Source organism: Sapajus apella, unplaced genomic scaffold (genome assembly GCF_009761245.1).
Source record: "Sapajus apella isolate SASKATOON/1434 unplaced genomic scaffold, GSC_monkey_1.0 scaffold6, whole genome shotgun sequence".
Classification (NCBI taxonomy): Eukaryota; Metazoa; Chordata; class Mammalia; order Primates; family Cebidae; genus Sapajus; species Sapajus apella.
In genome coordinates, this window is record NW_022436946.1 from 43,174,540 (window position 1) to 43,195,834 (window position 21,295).

A 21,295-nucleotide genomic window follows, 5' to 3' on the forward strand; every position below is an offset into this window, starting at 1 on the left:
TTTTTTTTTTTTTTTGAGACAGTCTCACTCTTGTCATTGAGGCTGGAGTGCAATGGTGCAATCTGGGCTCACTGCAACCTCTGCCTCCCAAGTTCAAGCAATTCTCCTGCCTCAGACTCCCAAGTAACTGGGATTACAGGTGCATGCCACCACTCTGGGCTAATTTTTGTATTTTTAGTAGAGACAGGGTTTCACCATGTTGTCCAGGCTGCTCTCAAACTGCTGACCTCAGGTGATCCACCCATCTCAGCCTCCCAAAGTGCTGGGAATACAGGTGTAAGTCACCACGCCCAGCCAACATCTGTCTACTTTTGCTGTCCTAGAATTTTATCCACTTTTCTTCCAGTTCCAGTACAGTGATTTTTCTTTGCAGAATCACTCCTACCTGCTCTGACTGTGGTTCTGCTGGGACAAATCAGTGCCCAGTGCCAGGGTTGGGCACAATCACTGCAGCCAAGAAGGTGAAACATACTGATTTCACAAGCATAGACACATAATCCAAACCAGAGAAATTTTCTTTCTTCAGGAAGTGCTGGCTATGGGGGTGATGGAAAACTACACTTGAGGAGGTCACTTCATGGTAGAGGATGGGAGCATGCTTACCTGAGCATGTCGTTCTCACAGGAAAACAAAGCAGAAGATGACAAAATGAACCTCTGGACCCAGTCATTCTTATAGCCAGGACCACCTTGAAATTTTCAGATAGGTAAGCCAAAAGCTTTTTTTTTTTTTTTTTTTTTTAAGAATTTATGTTGGATTTCTGTATTGACAGATGCCTCAGTAACCATGTCCAATGTTCAACTGACTTTCCCCTGGACAGATAGAAGGCACTCCTTCAGCTTTTTTGTCTCCGGGTGTCCACTGGTAAGAAATCTGCCACACAAGAAAGCAGTGACATTTGGAGCCTCATCAGGTTCAGAGTTGAAAGTGAAATGAAGGATAATAATCTTTGTCTATTTTCTTTAACGTTTCCCAACTGATGTTAGGCCAATGTCAACAAAGACAGGTGTCCCTAACAGTAATTGCAGGACATGTGCTTTCTCACTCCTATCAGTGACAAACTACTCTAGACATCATAACCTGGCAACAATGACCAGCACACCCTTCAGTAACGATCCATGCCATGCTACACATGTGTGGGGTAAAACATGTGTAATAACACATGTTTTTCCTTAACAAAGTCAGATTTTTAAAGTGATAGAAAGTTCTTTGATTGAGATGATAAAATGAAGTATTCAAGAAGTCGCTCTCCTCTCCAAATACATAGAAAATCTATATAAGTTATAATAAAATATTTAAAATACATAATTACAGTCAAAAGCAAGAAAGAATTTTAAAATGGCAAAAGAAGAGGAAACTCAAGCCTCATATCAGGCAGCATGTGAGGCTGCCTGGCATAGTACTGGGGACAAATACATTCATTCAAGCTGGGTCTTTAATGTCAGCACCAGGGTGGTGGCCCACAGTGAGGAAGGTGAAACGGGGCTTCCCACACAAACGCCAGCGTTGAAAAGCTGTCCTATCTGTGAATAAGGATGCAATGGCTAATACCAGGTATCAACTTAACTGGATTGAGAGATGCCTAGATAGCTTGTGAAGCATTGTTTCTGGGTGTGTTTGTGAGGGTGTTGCCAGAGGAGACTGACATTTGAGTCAGCCAACAGGGAGAGGAAGACCCATCCTCAATGTGGGTGGACACCATCCAATCAGCTGCCAGCACAGCTAGAATAAAGCAGGTGGAAGAAAAGGGAGAAGCAGCTTGCTGGGTCCTCTTGCTCTCTCTCTGTCTTCCTGTGCCAGACACTTTCTTCCTCTCCTCCTGCCCTTGGACATCCAACTCCAGGATCTTTTGCCTTTGTACTCTGGGACTTGAATTGGGAGCTCCCCCCTCCCCAGGGGAGTCTCAGGCCATTGGCCACAGACTGAGGGCTGCACTATTGGGTTCCCTCGTTTTGGGGGTTTCAGATTGGAGCCACTACCGGCGTCTCTCTCCCCAGCTTGCAGACAGCCTATTGTGGGACTTCACCATGTAATCCAGTGAGCCAATTCTCCCTAATAAACTCACTTTAAGATTTACATATACTCTATTGGTTCTGTTCCTCTGGAAAATCCTGACTAATACAAAGGACTAGAAGAATTTCACCTGCTAGCCTGGTGACAAAGTGGGAAGTGACAAAAATAATAATTTAAAACTAAGACCCAAAGCCTATGTAGATATAAATATGTGACTGAGCTAAGAAACTAAATTAATCAAAATTGTCAAGTCCTGATGAAAACAGTAGGCAGAAGCTAAGCAGCCTGTAGGTATACCCCCACACACCACAGTGCACATGGGACTCCCATGGAAATCAACCCCTGCTAAAGACAAGCTCGAATCAGACAAGTTTTCCCAATCAAAAGTAGGTCAATATTAGTCTAACATTTTATTATGGTCCCCAAAGCCAATTTCCTCTAGAAACCCAGCAGCCTGTGGTAGAAAGCATGTTTAAAATGCCTTTTATTACCTTACTTCGGCATACCAGATGCTTTTTGATTATGTACAAACATTACTTATTAACCACACTTTATTATTTTTTAACCCAGTTCATAAGATTAAAATCAATCTCCCAGGGGTTTTCTACCATTAGTATTTTTATGATGAATACATTTCTAAATACATTTAGGTTCTGGGATACATGCACAAAACATACAAATTTGTTACTTAGGTATACCCATGCCATGGTGGTTTGCTGCACCCATCAACCTGTCATCCACATTACGTATTTTTCCTAATGCTTAACCCTATCCTAGTCCCCCAACCCCTGACAGGCCTCGGTGTGTGAAATTTCCTTCCTGCGTCCATGTGTTCTCATTGTTCAACTCCCACTTATGATTGAGAACATGCAATGTTTGGTTTTCTGTTTCTGTGTTAGTTTGCTGAGAATGATGGTTTCCAGCTTTATCCGTGTCCCTGCAAAGGACATGAACTCATCATTTTTATGGCTGCATATTATTCCATGGTATATATGTGCCACATTTTCTTTATCTAGCCTATCATTGATGGGCATTTGGGTTGGTTCCAAGTCTTTGCTATTGTGATTAATGCTGCAATAAACATACGTGTGCATGTGTTTTTATAGTAGAATGATTTATAATCCTTTAGGTATATACCCAATAATGGGATTGCTGGGTCAAATGATATTTCTGGTTCTAGACCCTTGAGGAATCGCCACACTTCTTCCCAATGGTTGAACTAATTTATACCCCCACCAACACTGTAAAAGTGTTCCTATTTCTCCACATCCTCTCCAGCATCTGTTGTTTCCTGACTTTTTAATGATCACCATTCTAATTCGCATGAGATGGTATCTCAGTGGGGTTTTGACTCACATTTCTCTAATGACCAGTGATGATGAGCTTTTTTTGATGTTTGCTGGCTGCACAAATGCCTTCTTTTGAGAAGTGTCTGTTCATATCCTTCACTCACTTTTTGAAGGGGTTGTTTGGTTTTTTTCTTGTAAATTTGTTTAAGTTCTTTATAGATTCTGGATATTAGCCCTTTGTCAGATGGATAAATTGCAAAAATTTTCTCCCATTCTGTAGGTTGCCAGTTCATTCTGATGATAGTTTCTTTTGCTGTGCATTAGCTCTTTAGTTTAATTAGATCCCATTTGTCAATTTTGGCTTTTGCTGCTTTTGATGTTTTAGTCATGAAGTCTTTGCCCATGCCTATGTCCTGAATGGTATTGCCTAGGTTTTCTTCTAGGGTTTTTATGGTTTTAAGTCTCACATTTAAGTCTTCAATCCATCTTGAATTAATTTTTGTATAAGGTGTAAGGAAGGGGTCCAGTTTCAGTTTTCTGCATATGGCTAGCCAGTTTTCCCAATACCATTTATTAAATAGGGAATCCTTTCCCCATTGCTTGTTTTTGTCTGGTTTGTCAAAGATCAGATGGTTATAGATGTGTGGCATCATTTCTGAGGCCTCTGTTCTGTTCCATTGGTCTATATATCTGTTTTGGTACCAGTACCATGCTGTTTTGGTTACTGTTACCTTGTAGTATAGTTTGAAATCAGGTAGCATGATGCCTCCAGCTTTGTTCCTTTTGCTTAGGACTGTCTTGGCTATATGAGCTCTTTTTTTGGTTCTATATGAAATTTAAAGTAGCTTCTTTCTAATTCTGTGAAGAAAGTCAAAGTCAAATAGCTTGATGAGGATAGCATTGAATCTATAAATTACTTTGGGCAGTATGGCCATTTTCACAATATTGATTATTCCTATTCATGACTGTGGAATGTTTTTCCATTTGTTTGATACCAAAACCTGGCAGAGACACAACAACAAAAAATTTGAGGCCAATATCCCTGATGAACATTGATGCAGAAAGGCTCAATAAAATACTGGTGGACTGAATGAAGCAGCACATCAAAAAGCTGATCCATCATGAGCAGGTCAGCTTCATCCCTGGGATGCAAGGCTGGTTCAACATATGCAAATCAATAAATGTAATCCATCACATAAACAGAACCAATGACAAGAACCACATGGTTATCTGAATAGATGCAGAAAAGGTCTTTGATAAAATTCAACACCCCTTCATGCTAAAAACTCTCAATAAGCTAAATATTGATGGAACAGGCTGGGCGCAGTAGCTCACGACTGTAATCCCAGCACTTTGGGAGGCTGAGGTGGGTGGATCACGAGGTCAGAAGATTGAGACCATCCTGGCCAGCATGGTGAAACCCCATCTCTACTAAAAATATAAAAATGAGCTGGGCATGGTGGCATGCACCTATAATCCCAGGTACTTGGGAGGCTGAGTCAGGAGAATCCCTTGAACCTGGGAAGCAGAGGTTGCAGTGGGCCGAGATTGTGCCACTGCACTCCAGCCTGGTGGCAGAGGAAGAATCCCTCTTAAAAAAAAAAAAAAGATACTGATGGAACATATCTCAGAATAAGAGCTATTTATGACAAATCCACAGTCAATATCATACTGAATGGGCAAAAGCTGGAAGCATTCCCTTTGAAAACTGGCAAAAAAGAAGGATGCTCTCACCACTTGTATTCAACATAGTATTGGAAGTTCTGGCCAGGGCAATCGGGTAAGAGAAAGAAATAAAGTGTATTCGAATAGGAAGAGAGGAAGTAAAATTTTCTCTATTTGCAGATGACATGATTGTATATTTAAAAAACCCTATTGTCTCAGCCCAAAATCTCCTTAAGCTGATAAACAACTTCAGCAAAGTCTCAGGATACAAAATCAATGTGCAAAAATCACAAACATTCCTATACACCAATAATAGCCAAACAGCCAAATCATAAGTGAACTCCCATTCACAATTGCTACAAAGAGAATAAAATACCTAGGAATACAACTTACAAAAGATGTGAAGGACCTCTTCAAGGAGAACTACAAACCACTGCTCAAGGAAATAGGAGTGAACACAAACAAATGGAAAAACATTCCACAGTCATGAATAGGAATAATCAATATTGTGAAAATGGCCATACTGCCCAAAGTAATTTATAGATTCAATGCTATCCTCATCAAGCTATTTGACTTTGACTTTCTTCACAGAATTAGAAAGAAGCTACTTTAAATTTCATATAGAACCAAAAAAAGAGCTCATATAGCCAAGACAGTCCTAAGCAAAAGGAACAAAGCTGGAGGCATCATGCTACCTGATTTCAAACTATACTACAAGGTAACAGTAACCAAAACAGCATGGTACTGGTACCAAAACAGATATATAGACCAATGGAACAGAACAGAGGCCTCAGAAATGATGCCACACATCTATAACCATCTGATCTTTGACAAACCAGACAAAAACAAGCAATGGGGAAAGGATTCCCTATTTAATAAATGGTATTGGGAAAACTGGCTAGCCATATGCAGAAAACTGAAACTGGACCCCTTCCTTACACCTTATACAAAAATTAATTCAAGATGGATTGAAGACTTAAATGTGAGACTTAAAACCATAAAAACCCTAGAAGAAAACCTAGGCAATACCATTCAGGACATAGGCATGGGCAAAGACTTCATGACTAAAACATCAAAAGCAGCAAAAGCCAAAATTGACAAATGGGATCTAATTAAACTAAAGAGCTAATGCACAGCAAAAGAAACTATCATCAGAATGAACTGGCAACCTACAGAATGGGAGGCCATTTTTATGATGCTGGCCTCATAAAAATGAGTTAGGGAGGAGTCCCTCTTTTTCTATTGTTTGGAATAGTTTCAGAAGGAATGGCACCAGCTCCTCTCCTCTGGTAGAATTTGGCTGTGAATCTGTCTGGTCCTGGGCTTTTTGTTGGATTGGTAGGCTATTAATTATTTCCTCAACTTCAGAACTTGTTATTGGTCTATTAAGGGATTTGACTTCTTCCTTCTGGTTTAGTCTTGGGAGGGTGTATGTGTCCAGGAACTTATCCATTTCTTCTAGAATTTCTAGTTTATTTGTGTAGAAGTGTTTATAGTATTCTCTGATACCAGTTTGTATTTCTGTGGGATCAGTGGTGATATCCCCTTTATCACTTTTTATTGTGTCTATTAGATTTTTCTCTCTTTTCTTTTTTTTTAGTATTCCAAGTAACTCTCTTTTCTTTATTAGTCTGGCTAGTGGTCTATTTATTTTGTTAATCTTTTCAAAAAACCAGCTCCTGGATTCATTGATTTTTCAAAGGGCTTTTCATGTCTCTGTCTCCTTCAGTTCTGCTCTGATCTTAGTTATTTCTTGTCTTCTGCTAGGTTTTGAGTTTTTTTGATCTTGCTCCTCTAGCTCTTTCAATTTTGATGATAGGGTGTCGATTTTAGATCTTTCCTTGCTTCTCATGTGGGCATTATGTAATGCCCTTATCTTTTTAAATCTTTGTTGGTTTAAAATCTGTTTTATCAGAGACTAGGATTGCAACCTCTGCTTTTTTTTTCTTTCCATTTGCTTGATAAATATTCCTCCATCCCTTTATTTTGAGCCTATGTGTGCCTTTGCACATGAGATGGGTCCCCTCAATACAGCACGATGATGGGTCTTCACTCTTTATCCAATTTGTGTTTTTCAGTTAGAAGTTTAAGCCCATTTACATTTAAGGTTAATATTGTTATGTGTGAATTTGATCCTGTCATTATGATGCTAGCTGGTTATTTTGCTCATTAGTTGATGCAGATTCTTCATAGTGTCAATGGTCTTTACAATTTGGTATGTTTTTTCAGTGGCTGGTACCTGTTTTTCCTTTCCATATTTAGTGTTTCCTTCAGGAGCTGTTGTTGCAAGGCAGGCCTGGTGGTAACAAAATCTCTTAGAATTTGCTTGTCTGTAAAGGATTTTATTTCTCCCTCATTTACAAAGCTTAGTTAGTCTGGATATTAAATTCTGAGTTGAAAATTATTTTCTTTAAGAATGTTGAATATCGGTCCCCACTCTCTTCTGGTTTGTAGAGTTTCTGCAGAGAGATCTGCTGTTAGTCTGATGGGCTTCCCTTTGTGGGTAACCTGACTTTTTTTCTCTGGCTGCCCTTGACACTTTTTTCCTTCATTACAATCTTGGTGAATCTGGTGATTATGTGTCTTGGGGATGCTCTTCTCAAGGAGTATCTTGGTGGTGGTCTCTGTATTTCCTGAATTTTTATATTGGCCTGTCTTGCTAGGTTGGGGACGTTCTGGATAATATCCTGAAGAGTGTTTTTGTGTTTTCCAGCTTGGTTCCATTCTCCCTGTCACTTTCAGGTACTCCAATCAAATGTAGGTTTGGTCTTTACACATAATCCTGTATTTCTTGGAGGTTTTGTTTGTTCCTGTTCATTCTTTTCTCTCTAATCTTGTCTTCATGCTTTATTTCATTAAGTTGATCTTTAATCTCTGATATCCTTTCTTCCACTTGATTGATTCTGCTATTGATACTTGTGTATGCGTCACAAAGTTCTCATTCTGTGTTTTTCAGCTCCATCAGATAATTTATGTTCTTCTCTAAACTGGTTAGTCTAGTTAGCAATTCCTCTAACTTTTTTCAAGATTCTTAGCTTCCTTGCATTGGGTTAGAACATGTTCCTTTAGCTTGGAGGAGTTTGTTATTACCCACCTTCTGATGCCTGCTTCTGTCAATTTGTGAAACTCTGTCCAGTTTTGTTCCCTTGCTGGCAAGGAGTTGTGATCCTTTGGAGAAGAGGCATTCTGGTTTTTGGGATTTTCAGCCTTTTTGTTCTGGGTTTTTCCTCAACTTTGTGGATTTATCTACCTTTGTTCTTCGAAGTTGGTGACCTTCAAATGGGGTTTTTGTGTGCACATCCTTTTTGTTGATGTTGATGCTATTCCTTTCTGTTTGTTAGTTTTCCTTCTAACAATCAGGCCCCTCTGCTGCAGGTCTGCTGGAGTTTGCTGGAGGTCCATTCCCAACCCTGTTTGCCTGAATATCACTAGCAGAGGCTGCAGAAAAGCAAAGATTGCTACCTGTTTCTTCTTCTGGAAGCTTCATCTCAGAGGAGCACCTGCCAGATGCCAGCCACAGCTCTCCTGTATGAGGTGTCTGTCAACCTCTTCTGGGAGGTATCTTCCCATCAAGAGGCATAGGTGTCAGGGACATGCTTGAGAAAGCAGTCTATCCCTTAGCAGAGCTCAAGCACTGTGCTGGGAGATCTGCTGCTCTCCTCAGAGCCAGCAGGCAAGAACGTTTAGGTCTGCTGAAGCTGTGCCTATAGCCGACCCTTCCCCTAGGTGCTCTGTTCCGGGGAGATGGGAGTTTTACCTACAAGTCCCTGACCGGGGCTGCTGACTTTCTTTCAGAGATGCCCTGTAGAGGAGGAATCTAGGGAGGAAGTCTGGCTACAGTGGCTTTGTTGAGATGCAGGGATCTGCCCAGTTTGAACTTCCCAGTAACTTTGTTTACATTGTGAGGGGAAAAACCACCTACTCAAGCCTCAGTAATTGTGGACACTCCTCCTCCCACCAAGCTCAAGTGTCCCAGGTTGACCTCATACTTCTGTGCTGGCAGCAAGAATTTCAAGCCAGTGGATCTTCGTTCGCTGGGCTCCATGGGGGTTGGGATCTGCTGGCTAGACCACTTGGCTCCCTGTTTTTAACCCCCCTTCCAGGAGAGTGAACGGTTCTGTCATACTGGCATTCCAGGCACCACTGGGGTATGAAAAAATCTCCTGCAGCTAGCTTGTTATCTGCCCAAATGGCCGCCCAGTTTTGTGCTTGAAACCCAGGGCTCTGGCGGCATAGGCGCTGGAGTAAATCTCCTGGTCTGCAGGTTGTGAAGACCGTGGGAAATGCATAGTATCTGGGCCAGAGTGCACTGTTCCTCACTGCACAGTCCATCAGGGCTTCCCTTGGCTAGGGGAAGGATTTTCCCAAACCCTGTGCTTCCCGGGTGAGGCAATGCCCCACCCTGCTTCTGCCTGCCCTCCATGGGCTGCACCCGCTGTCTAACCAGTCCCAATGAGATGAACTGATCTCGCTAGGAGCTACAGACCGGAGCTGTTCCTATTCAGCCATCTTGCCAGCCCCCCACATTTCTAATTCTTACTCTCCCACTCTTTCAGCCAAGATATCAGTAAAGATATTATGTGACTGAGATGTAGATGTTCAGATATAATCTTTCTTTTTATGACACATGAAATATTATGTTACTAGATTCCTGAAGAAATTCATGCACCTCAGTTTTAATTTTAATACTGAATCAGTTAAATGGTATTAGGAGCAGAACCCTCAGAGTTCCAGCACAGAAATGTTTACGTGCTGAAATGCTGTGTTGTCATTTTGTAATCCTAATTAATTTTTCATGCATATGTTTGAAACAGTGCAAAACAATGGGAAGATCGCCAGACCAGTGATAAGGAAGCCTGGAAGCCAGCCCTGGTCTGTCCTCTTCCTAGGCATCTAACTTTGCAGTAAGTCACCTCCCAACTTCAGTTTCTAGATTTATAAGGTGATCATAACACCACCAAGCCTCTGTGACCCATAGCTTGCTGTAAAAAGCACCAACGGCAGAGGCTGAAAGCAACCAGGGAAAGATCACAGATGTCTGAGAAATCTGGGCAGAGCCCTCTTCTAATAAGACTCCCATGTCCCCTGAGCAAGTTTACTTAACTTTGATACTTTTCAGCTGGATTCTAGAATGTCTAACATCCTTTCTACATTCAATCTTCTCTCATGAGTTCCCTTTCTCAAATTCCTAGCATCTCCCTAGATTTCCATTTTGCACATTGTTTTTAAGCCACCATGTTTTGACCTTTCTTAGATCACCTCAAGTTGCTATTTTTAATTACTTAATGCACATAACCTTCACCATTAGGGTATCCATTCCTCTGTAGGAGTGTTTTTCACACCATACTTATGACTCATGAGTCATACTGATTTTGACCACTGCTTTTTACAAATACCAAATAGGACAGAAAAGAAATGGAGCACATCATGCTTCGTATGACTACCCACTGTTAATAAAAAAGCATTTCAGGTGTGTGTGTATATATGTATGCTTTACTAGGTTACAATATAAAATGTGTTTCTTACTATTGGTTACAATCAAAAAGGTGGAAAGTCGTGCTCCACACTGTAGAACAAATCCAGTTTCCATCTCCTTGCTTAGAATCCTTTAATGGTGACCCATGGTGGAGGACAAAGCCTACTACCTTTAATGTGAACTGCAGGGCCTTGCATGACCCTGCCTTTCAGAATCATGTTATTCCACGTGGCCCCTTGCTCTCTGTGTCCCCGTTACAAATGCACCTTTTATTTATTCATGTATTTTCTCTGGGACTGGGTCTTGCTCTAACAGCCAAACTGGGGCGCAGTAGTACCATCATAGCTCACTGCAGCCTTGGGTTCAACCTCCCACCTCAGCTTCCTGAGTAGCTGGGACTACAGGCACATGCTGCTGTGCCCAGTTTGTTTGTTGTTTGTTTGTTTATAAGATAAGGTGTCTGGCTTTGTTGCCCAGGCTGGCCTCAAACTTGTGGCCTCAAGCAATCCTTTCCTGCCTTGGCCTCCCAAGGTGTGATTACAGGTGTAAGCCACCGTACTCAGTCAAAACCTTTTAAATTCCTCCTCAACAAATATCTTTTTATCAAGAAGTCACTGTGTGTTAATGTTCTAGGTACATGAGACAGTACTGAGAACAAGACAGACCAGTTTCCTGCCTTCATAGAGCTTACATTTCAGTCCTTAAATACAGCATGTGCCGAGCCATCAGAGGGAGTGCTCATCACATGGCTGCGTTCTTCCCTCTCTCTTCCCTCACACTGCTGAGCTAATGATCACTCCTTCTTCAGGCCATAGATCAAGGGCTCAGCTGTCATTTCCTCAAGGTCACCTTCTCTTACATGTTTCCACAATTCACTGAATGATCCTGAGTGACTCTCAAAGAATCACTCAGCAAACAAGAAAATAAAGATATCACTAATAATAGAACATAAGTCTCAAAGTTCTCAGAATCGAAATGAAGGTTATACTCTCTCTGCAGTAGATAATGCATACAAAATATAAGTGAAGTCCAAAAGCATTCACCAGTTCTTACTTTAGAGTCACCTGTTAAAAATGAATCCAACTCTATTATTTGCTCTGCAGGTTGAAAACAAGTAAGAGGACCTTCATAATCTTAGATTTAGTATCAAGAAGAATGACATTCTTCCTTTTGCACCTCTTTTTATCTGAAAATTCAATTACGAACAAAAGGTCATTAGATGGTATGGGAACTTGGAGGAGGAAGTGTAGCGTCTGCTGGACACTGTCTCATCAGGGCATAGCACACTAGGCCACGGACCAATGTCTCAACTAGCTGGCAAGAAAGACGGCTCCCCAAAGCCCATGCACTTTCATAGCTCTGGTCACATTGCTTTCTTTGCTTGAAATGCTCTTCCTCTTATACTCCTCTCCATGGCAAAATCTTGCACCTACTTTGTGACTTACTTCACATGAGTCTTTTGGGAAACTTCTGACTTTTCCTTAAAGAACTGACGACCCCGTCTATGTCCTTATCAACACCGTCAGCGCCATAATTTTCTTCTGGCATTTTAAACAGTGTCTGTCTACCTCACTAGCTTATGAGGTCCAAGTAGGCAGGAATTGTATTCTATTCATTTTTTCCCTACTTCTGATATAGTGCCTGACGCTTACTAGGATTTATTCTGTATGTTATGAAGATTTATTCACTATTTATAGAGTCTCCCTTTAAAAGGCTGTTGAGTTATTCTGTTTCCTCCAACACCAAGACAAATCTTTCCATAACACTTATACTCTGCCCACTCTCTGACCAAGCTTCTATTGTTTTTTTTTTCTATTCTTATCTTTCTGAAATATTTTCTTCTTCCATTGCTGAGATCCAATAAGGTAAAAGAAAAGATGAAGAAAACATAAGCGCAATTACACTAATACTAAAAATGAAATAAAAAGGGCATTACCTCCAATGAAATTTGACAATGTCTATTGTTATATGTGTAGGTAAACATATTTAATTAATATTGCATCTTTTTTTTTTTTTTTTTAAGATGAGGTTTCACCACAATAGTCAGGCTAGTCTCAAACTGCTGACCTCAGGTGGTCCACCCGCCTTGGCCTCCCAAAGTGCTGGGATTACAGGCGTGAGCCACCATGCCCAGCCAATATTGCATTTTAAAGGGCAGATCTGGATGGGGCATTGTGTCTCATACCTGTAATCTCAATACTTTGGGAGGCTAAGGTGGGAGGACTACTTGACCCCAGGAGTTGGAGACCAGCCTGAGCAACATGGGAAGACCTTTTCTCTCTCTCTTTTTTTCCCCCGAGATAGAGTCTCACTCTTTTCACCCAGGCTAGAGTGCAGTGGTGTGGTCTCGGCTCACTGCAACCTCTGCCTCCTGAATTCAAGTGATTCTCCCACTTCAGTCTCCTGAGTAGCTGGGATTACAGGTGTGTACCACAACGCCTCCCTAATTTTTGTATTTTTAGTAGAGACGGGGTTTTACCATGTTGGCCAGGCTGGTCTCAAACTCCTGACCTCAAGTGATCCACCTGCCTCGGCCTCCCAAAGTGCTGGGATTACAGGCGTGAGCAGCTGGAGCCCTTTTCTCTCAAAAAGTAAAAACTGGAGATCTTTTCTCTACAAAAAGTAAAAGAATTAGCTGGGCATGGTGGTGTGTGTCTGTGGCCCCGCTACTCAGGAGGCTGAGGTGGCAGGATGCCTCAAGCTCAGGAGTTCGAGGCTATAGTGAGCCATGTTCACACCACTGCACCCCAGGCTGGGCAGCAGAGTGAGACCCTGTCTCAGGAAAAAAAAAAAAAAGAAAGAAAAAAAGACAGATCTGGAAAACCCAGACTGCAGTTATCACAGAGAACATGTCTTACTAAACCTTAAGAGAATACTGCAAGTTTCCTTCACGAGGTCCATATGGTCTTTAAAATGATTAACATACCTATGTCACACATCCAAAAAGTTGTTCAAGTGGATACTCTTGGCAAGTGCAACACTAACAGAGACATGAACTTAAGTTCTTCACAATTAGTGCTGGGGATATAACAAGGGCACCAAGTAAGTTATAAAGTAGCGGTGAGCTATTTTTCTGCCGTAGAAAAGTTAGAAGGGCTAACTAAAGCATGAGACACAGGATAACTTATAGGGTGGAAAGCTGAAATTTCTTTTCTGCAGTTTGAAAAAACTGACTATAATGTTGGATTTATTGGCTCGTGTCAGGATTTTCTGCATAAACATTTACCGAAGGGCCGACCGAAAGGTTTTTCTGAGGCAAAGAGGTTTTGCCATTCATCAGGCTTCTTCAATGGCTGAAATTAAGTTGGGAATTTCCAAGTACTAGTATGCATTTGTTATCTTCTTCCTTTTTTTTTTTTTTTTTTTTTTGAGACAGGTTCTCGCTCTATCACCAGGCTGGAGGGCAGTGGTGTGATCTCGGCTCACTGCAACCTCCGACTCCGCGATTCTCCTGCCTCAGCCTTCCGAGTAGCTAGGATTACAGGCACGTGCCACCTTGCCCAGCTAATTTTTGTGTTCTCAGTAGAGACAGGGTTTTGCCATGTTAGCCAGGATGGTCTTGATCTCTTGACCTCGTGATCCACCCGCCTCGGCCTCCCAAAGTGCTGGGATTACAGGCGTGAGCAACCACGCCGGGCCCTGTTTGTTTTCTTCTACTATACAAAATAAAATGGCTTTTGGGGCATATTTCCTCACTGAGAGGGTTTAATGGAAAGGTGAACTGTAGTTCTTAATAGCATGTTGATTAAAAAGCACTTAAGGCATATTTCACCAGAGGACTACCTCCTAGCCTTCATCTGTTCACTCGACAAATCTTTATGGGAAACGTACTATGTGCCACATGTCATGCAAGGCACCAGGGATAAAAGGATGGCAGTTGTCTTTAAGGAACTTATGCTCTGGTGGAGAGAAACAGGAGTATACACAAACATGAAAGAAAGCACTATGAGAGTTGTGTTGGAGGGATTAAGAAGATATGATAAGGAGAAAAAAGGGGTTGAATTTGCTTTCAAAAATCAACCCCCTAAACTAAAAAGATTTCATAGAAAAGACGACATTGAAAAGATAACATTCCAGCAACTGAGAAAATGGAGAATGAAATAAATGAATAAGAGTTCAAGACAGTGTAGAGGTTAGAACATAGGCCTCCTAACAGAAGTGTTTGAATATTTGGGGGAACTTCTTATTCAAAAGAATGTACTTTCTGTATATTTTATAGAAAATAGATTTTTTTGCTACTAATTTGCTGAAATGACCTTTGAGTTCACCAGTTGTTGGTTTGTTGGATTGTATTTATTTATATATTTATTTATTTATTGAGACAAGGTATGGCTCTGTCATCCAGGCTGGAGTTCAGTGGCATGATTTCAGCTCACTGTAACCTCTGCCTCCCAGGCTGAAGTGATCTTCCCATCTCAGCCTCTTTGCCACGTTGCCCAGGTTGATCTTGAACTCATGAGCTCTAGCCATCCTCCTGCCTTGGACTCCCAAAGTGCTGGGATTACAGACGTGAGCCGCTGTGCCCAGCCATTTTGCTGGGTTTTGAAATTATTGTTATTCTGTTCTCTCCATTTAGTATGCCCATGTCTGGTAGGTCTGAGAACCTTTAAAAGCAGAGAAGATGGGCAAGGGTTCAATCTATATATTGTACTTCAAAACTTCCTGGAGAAAAAAATGAAAGCAAGTGTGTGTAATAGCTCAATGAGAGCTATTTTGGTACTCATTGTGTCATATTTTGGTACTTAATGTATTTTGGAACTTATTGGTCAACTATAAGATGAGTACCTCTCTTGATAACACTGAAAGCTAGAGAAGGTGGGACCACATAAATTTGAGACAGAGATAGTCAATATCCAAAATTTCCATTGACACTGAGATACGGCAGCTCAAATTTCCACATTTATACCAGCAAAAGGTAAAAATATAGGATTTCCTGGAAGCATACAAGGAATAGGTGACCATTACAGTTTATCTCCAGTTAATCCCCTTGTTAGAAACATTCCAAATGCAGAGATTACCACTCAGTGGTCATGGAGTTAGTGGCGATATGCCCAGCTGGTTTCATAGAGGCAGATATGGCAGTAGCCTTTCGCTGACCCTAAACCATCTCAGTCCAGAATAATGTGCTGACTACTGAACTCTGTGCTCCTTGGTCACACCCTGCCCTTTATCAGAGATGAGGGGCCTAAAGCTGAGGATTACAGAAAGATTATGCTGAAGCACTGAACTGAACCAAGCTCATTAAAAGTACCCAACTCATAAAGCTCCTAAACTCTTACTTCATATTTGTCTTATTTGAGGCAATTTCTAAAACAATGATTCCAAGTTCTCTTTAAGTCTATGGTCACACACATATTAAAAATAAAATGGTTTCAGTTATGCAGGATGAATAAGCTCTAGAGATCTAATTCATTACAGTAAGCGTGGTGACTATAATTAATAATACTATACTGTATACTTGAAGTTTGCTAAGGCAGAAGATCTTAAATGTTCTTACCACACCAAAAAAAGTAACTATGTGAGGTGATAAATATGCTAATTAGCTTGACTGCGGTAATCATTTCACAACATATGCTTGCATCAAAACACCATGTTGTGTACCTTAAATATATGTAATTTTTATTTGCCAACTACACTTCAGTAAAGCTTGGGGAAAGAAGAATTGGTAAAAATCACTTGGAAAAATACAGCTCTTAATACTATGATTTCATGTAATGTCACAGTAACTTTAGTTTGGATGTCTCTGCATAACGTGATGTAATCAATCAAAAATGTCCATGTTTCAATAGCGGGTGTTGCCCTGAGGTCTTGTTTTTCTGGTAGAACAGGGCCTCAGAAAGTCCACAGTCTGTACATGCGGTCAAGAGGTAATACCATTAAACTTGACCTTTCCACTTAATCCATGCTAAGAGTGGTATGCCAGAGATTTTAGGTGCTGGTTTTTCTATCTCTGGTGCTAACTTTGTCAGAAAGAATAAATAGGTCCTTCTTGAAATGTTAGAAATAAAATTACATATTCCAACAAAAGTTGTAGAATTCTTCTTTGCTAGAGGTTGGTGAAGTCATACACACAGAAGATAACACTGTAATTACATGATGTTTAAATATGGAAGAACTTGCTTTCCGCTGAATTTATAGATTCACTTAATGTTTACACTGAAACAGCAGTTAACATTCTGTTTGGAAAGGTTGCTGGGAGACTAATCAGTGATCGATACTCTTTCACTATAAACAAGAAATGTGAAATAAAAGACAATAAATTAAAATTCATAGCTGAGTTCAAAGGAAAAAAATTACCCTGGCATCAGAGATAAAATACTCAAAGCTAAGCAATGAGTATACAAGGTGGCACCTAGGCATCGTAGCAAAATAGCAGATCCAGAAATAAGTTCTTATATCTGGGACTAAGACTTCAATGCCTATGAAGGGATCAGAGACACAGCCCTGGGATCGTGCCAGGCAGAGAGCTGGAAATGAGACCCTTTTGTACAGCTAGAGCCATGGATGAGTTACCACCTCCATGAAAATGGAAGCAGAAACATGACCAATGGCCCAGGTAAGTATGTCGTTTGCCTAGAGCTTGTTATTTGCCTAGAACTCAGGGTAAGGAAGAATTCTCCAACAAAAAACAAAATGCCAAAGAGTGATTTAGACCCCAAATACATGTGTGTGTATGGTCTGAATGTATAGTATCTTTGTAATGTAATAACAAACTGAGGATTAATAGAAAAATTGTTCTGGAATACATGAGACTCCTGCAGGGATGGCAAAATCACCACTTAAGGAAACAAACCAAAAAATTCTATGCTTCTGAAAATCTATAATCTCACTTATAAATTATTCATGGTCCAAGTAGAAATCATAATTAAAATTGTAAAATAGAATTGAACAACAATAAAAATACTATATAACAAAATTAAAGGTAAGCAGATAAAGCAGTATCTAGAAGATCAGCATTAAAATATATATACACATATTTATTTGAAAAATAAATATATGTAAAATATAAAAAACTGAAAATTAATGAACTAAGCATTCACTCAAAAAAACTATAAAAATGGCATAAATTCAAACAAATGAGGAGGTATAAAACAAATGAGCAAGTATAAAGATCAGAAATTAGTAAAATAGAAAAAGAAATAGTAGAGAGGAAAATAAAATGAAAAACAAGAATAGAGAAGCCTAAGTATAAAAACAGAAGAAGTTTTAATTCTTTTATATTAAAAATTTTCTTTTATAGAGGTGGGGTTTTACCATGTTGCCCAGGTTGGTCTCAAACTCCTGAGCTCAAGTGATCTGCCCACCCTCCCAAAGCGCTGGGATTACAGGCATGAGCCACTGTGCCCAGCCTAGAAACAGTTTCTTAAATAATAAAATATTACATCAATATATTTGAAAATTGAAAGACGGGAGAAGCTTTTATAAAAAATACTATATACATTTCTGGGTGCAGTGGTTCATGCCTGTAATCCCTGCTTCTTGGGAGGCTGAGATAGGAGAATTGCTGGAACCCAGAAGGTGGAGGCTGCAGTGAGCTAAGATTGTGCCACTGCACTCTAGCCTGGGTGATAGAACGAGACGCTGTCACACACACACACACACACACACACACACACACACACACACACACACACACTTCTGCTGTGTGCATTTAACATACTATTGTTAAAACCTCCCTAAGGCACTGCACTACCTACTGAGGGATATCCTTTTTCCTTCTTTGAAAGATTAAGCCTGTCAAATTTTCTTCGGTGTTTGTGTTCTAACATTCATAAGCAGAAATTACATGGTTCATTTAACTCCAATGCACTGTTATGAAACAAACTTAACTTACTTGTTTAGAAACTGTGTTACCTTCAAAAACAAGCTTATATTTCAGAAACAACTTTTAGAATCACTTTATTCCTTTCTTAACAATGCCAGGAATAAAAGTCAAGGTGTCCTAATGTACAGTTTACTAAGAATTAGCCTCTAAAATAATCCCCTAGTAACAACTTTAATTCTACAAGAACATTAGAGAAGCTTGGAGATGTGCAAGAAAAAGTGTTTTTACAATAAATTCTCAATTATATGTGATAAATGGAAATGAACATGACAAGAAAATACAGACATTAATTAGGCATTGACAGAGCACTTATAAGTGTAAGACACTGTTGTATATGTATTGTAAGAAAGAAAAATGAAATATGTTCCTTCAGAGCCTTTGGAAAACATGAGAATATAAGGGTAAAGAGGATAAAGATCAACGATGTTACAGACACCTATTAAGCTATATTCAGAGATGCCAAAGAAATATGATGTCAGGGCTCCTGAATCAAGTGTACCTAAAGTTTTGCAGCCTAGATAAACTTTAAGTGCATGGATTAGAAGTGACAGACTATTCTAGGCTGTGCTGAAATCCAGTATTGGCTGTATACCCTTTTATTCAATTTCTGATAAAAGTGCTATCGATCGGTAGTCTAAAGGCAGGAAAAAACAAAAAAGGAAGAGGAAGCATGGTTGGATGATTCACACCTTAATCCCAGCACTTTGGGAGGCCAAAGCGGGTGGATTACCTGATGTGAGGAGTTCGAAACCAGCCTGCCTAACATGGTGAAACCCTGTCTCTACTAAAAATACAAAAACTGGCTCCGTGCAGCAGCTCACGCCTGTAATCTCAGCACTTTGGGAGCCAAGGTGGGCAGATCACCTAAGGTCGGAAGTTCAAGACCAGCCTGACCAACATGAAGAAATCCCGTCCCTGCTAAAAATACAAAATTAGCCAGGCATGGTGGGCGCATACCTGCATCCCAGCTACTCAGGAGGCTGAGGCAGGAGAATGGCTTGAACCTAGGAGGCAGAGGTTGCGGTTAGCCAAGATCTTGCTATTGCACTCCAGCCTGGGCAAAAAGAGTGAAACTCGGTCTCAAAAAATAAAAATAAAAAAATAGCCAGGCATGGCAGCACATGCCTATAGTCCCAGCTTGGGGGGCTGAGGCAGAAAAACTGCTTGAACCTGGGAGGCGGAGGTTGCAGTGAGCTGAGATCACACCACTGTACTCCAACCTGGGAAAGAGAGTGAGACTCCATCACAAAAGAAAAAAAAAAAAAAAAAAAGAGGAGGAAACAAAGAAACAGAGTAAGGAGCTATCACACAAGCTTATGAATCCACAAATGGAAGAAGTCAACAAAGAATCATACATCTTTAAAGCTGAGAGCGGTGGTAATAGTCAAAATATTTAACAGAGGTCATGACTGTGCACCATCCAATCTCTGCCCATGTAAGACTCAGACACTGCCTGGAAGTACCCCCTGCAGTGCAAGCCCAAGGAAGGTCAGGAGGATCTGGGAAGCTGGGCTATGGGAGGAATGCCCAGGGAACTTCAAACAGCGCCTATTTGCTCACCACTACATTAGTGTAGCAACCCTTTAACCATGGTGAGGCTGCACAGGTGCATACTGGTGAATGCTGGCTTCCCTAATGAGATGGGCTTTACGGAGCACAACCACCATGCTCCCTGCTCCCTGTGCAGCATTGGTTCATGTCACCTGGCCTTCTCTTTTTAGACAAGGGTACCACAGCTCCTCCGTGCCCCATCTCAGAACACCGATGAGCTAGCCCAATGTTTACAATTTAGAAACCAACAGCATGTTCTAAGACTAAAACAAGACTTGTGAATAAACAATATTCTAGTACAGAGGTTTTATTGTTTGAAATCTAAAAACACCAGGTGTGGTGGCTCAGGCCTGTAATCCCAGCACTTTGAGAGGCCAAGATGGGCAGATCACTTGAGGTCAGGAGCTCAAGACCAGCCTGGCCAACAGGGTGAAATCCCATCTCTCCAAAAAAAATACAAACATTAGCCAAGTGTGGTGGCAGGCACCTATAATTCTAGCTACTCGGGAGGCTGAGACAGGAGAATCGCTTGAACCTGGAAGGTGGCGGTTACAGTGGGCTGGGATCATGCCACTGCACTCTAGCCTTTGCAACACAGCAAAACTCTGTCTCGAAATAAATATATATATATATATATTTTTTTTTTTCTCTTTCAAATAACCAAAAATTCTAACAGCTATTAGCGGGGCTGTCCTTTGCACAACGGTAAAATTTATTTATGGAAGGTCTCATTGTCATAATTCCTTTACTTCCATCTTCCTATTTTATATTAGAGAAAAAGTTAATCTCAAATAAACACAGTGCTTAATTTTCAAAACTTCAAGACAGTATCCATCCCATCAGATCTCCCTCTACCATCTCTTTCCTATGCCCCACCCTCCCCCCTTACCACTGGCCTTGTCACCTCCTGATTCTCATTTGCCTTCTCTGGGCCTGCCTAAGTCCTACCTCTAGCCTGCTGTCTCTTTACTCTGATTCGTTATTTGCCTTGTTATGTTTCTGTCCTGACATAAGAGAGAGGATGAGAAATTAGACAGCAAATAGATAATAGATGAGGAGAGCGGGAGATTCCCATTTTTACATGGTTGCCGTTTTCAAGACAATGGGGTAGCTTTCCTCTCTCACTATTGTGTATGTGGCAGGGGAGGAGCAGGCTTGAGGAGCAAAGGGCAGTTTATACACTGAACAAACCAAAGGGTTTGAGTAAAGAGCCCAGTTTATTCCCCACCCCACCACATACCCTATCATAACTCCCACAGCATAGCCATACAGATTTGCAGAGACTAAATCTCATTGCACTGAGAGCCTTTTTTGAATTTCCTAAGGTGGCAATCAGCTAATACGATGAACTTATTTGAATGTTCACAGCTGCTCATGTTTTCCTGAAGGAAGATTAACTCCCTTGCTTTCCTCCTCTTTCCAGGAAACACACACACACACACACACACACACACACACACACACACACACACACAC

General features: G+C 40.7%; 1 protein-coding gene and 1 long non-coding RNA gene across 3 annotated transcripts in view; one reads left to right on the top strand and one right to left on the bottom strand.

The window, feature by feature from the left end:
- CRYBG1 (crystallin beta-gamma domain containing 1) overlaps positions 1 to 21,295 on the bottom strand; it is a 213,950-nt gene that overhangs the window by 162,311 nt on the left and 30,344 nt on the right. The window lies entirely within an intron of this gene.
- LOC116549526 lies at positions 7,717 to 17,113 on the top strand. Its single transcript, XR_004267921.1, has 3 exons — positions 7,717 to 7,728; positions 11,052 to 11,053; positions 15,866 to 17,113. It is a non-coding gene; the product is annotated as an uncharacterized LOC116549526 (long non-coding RNA).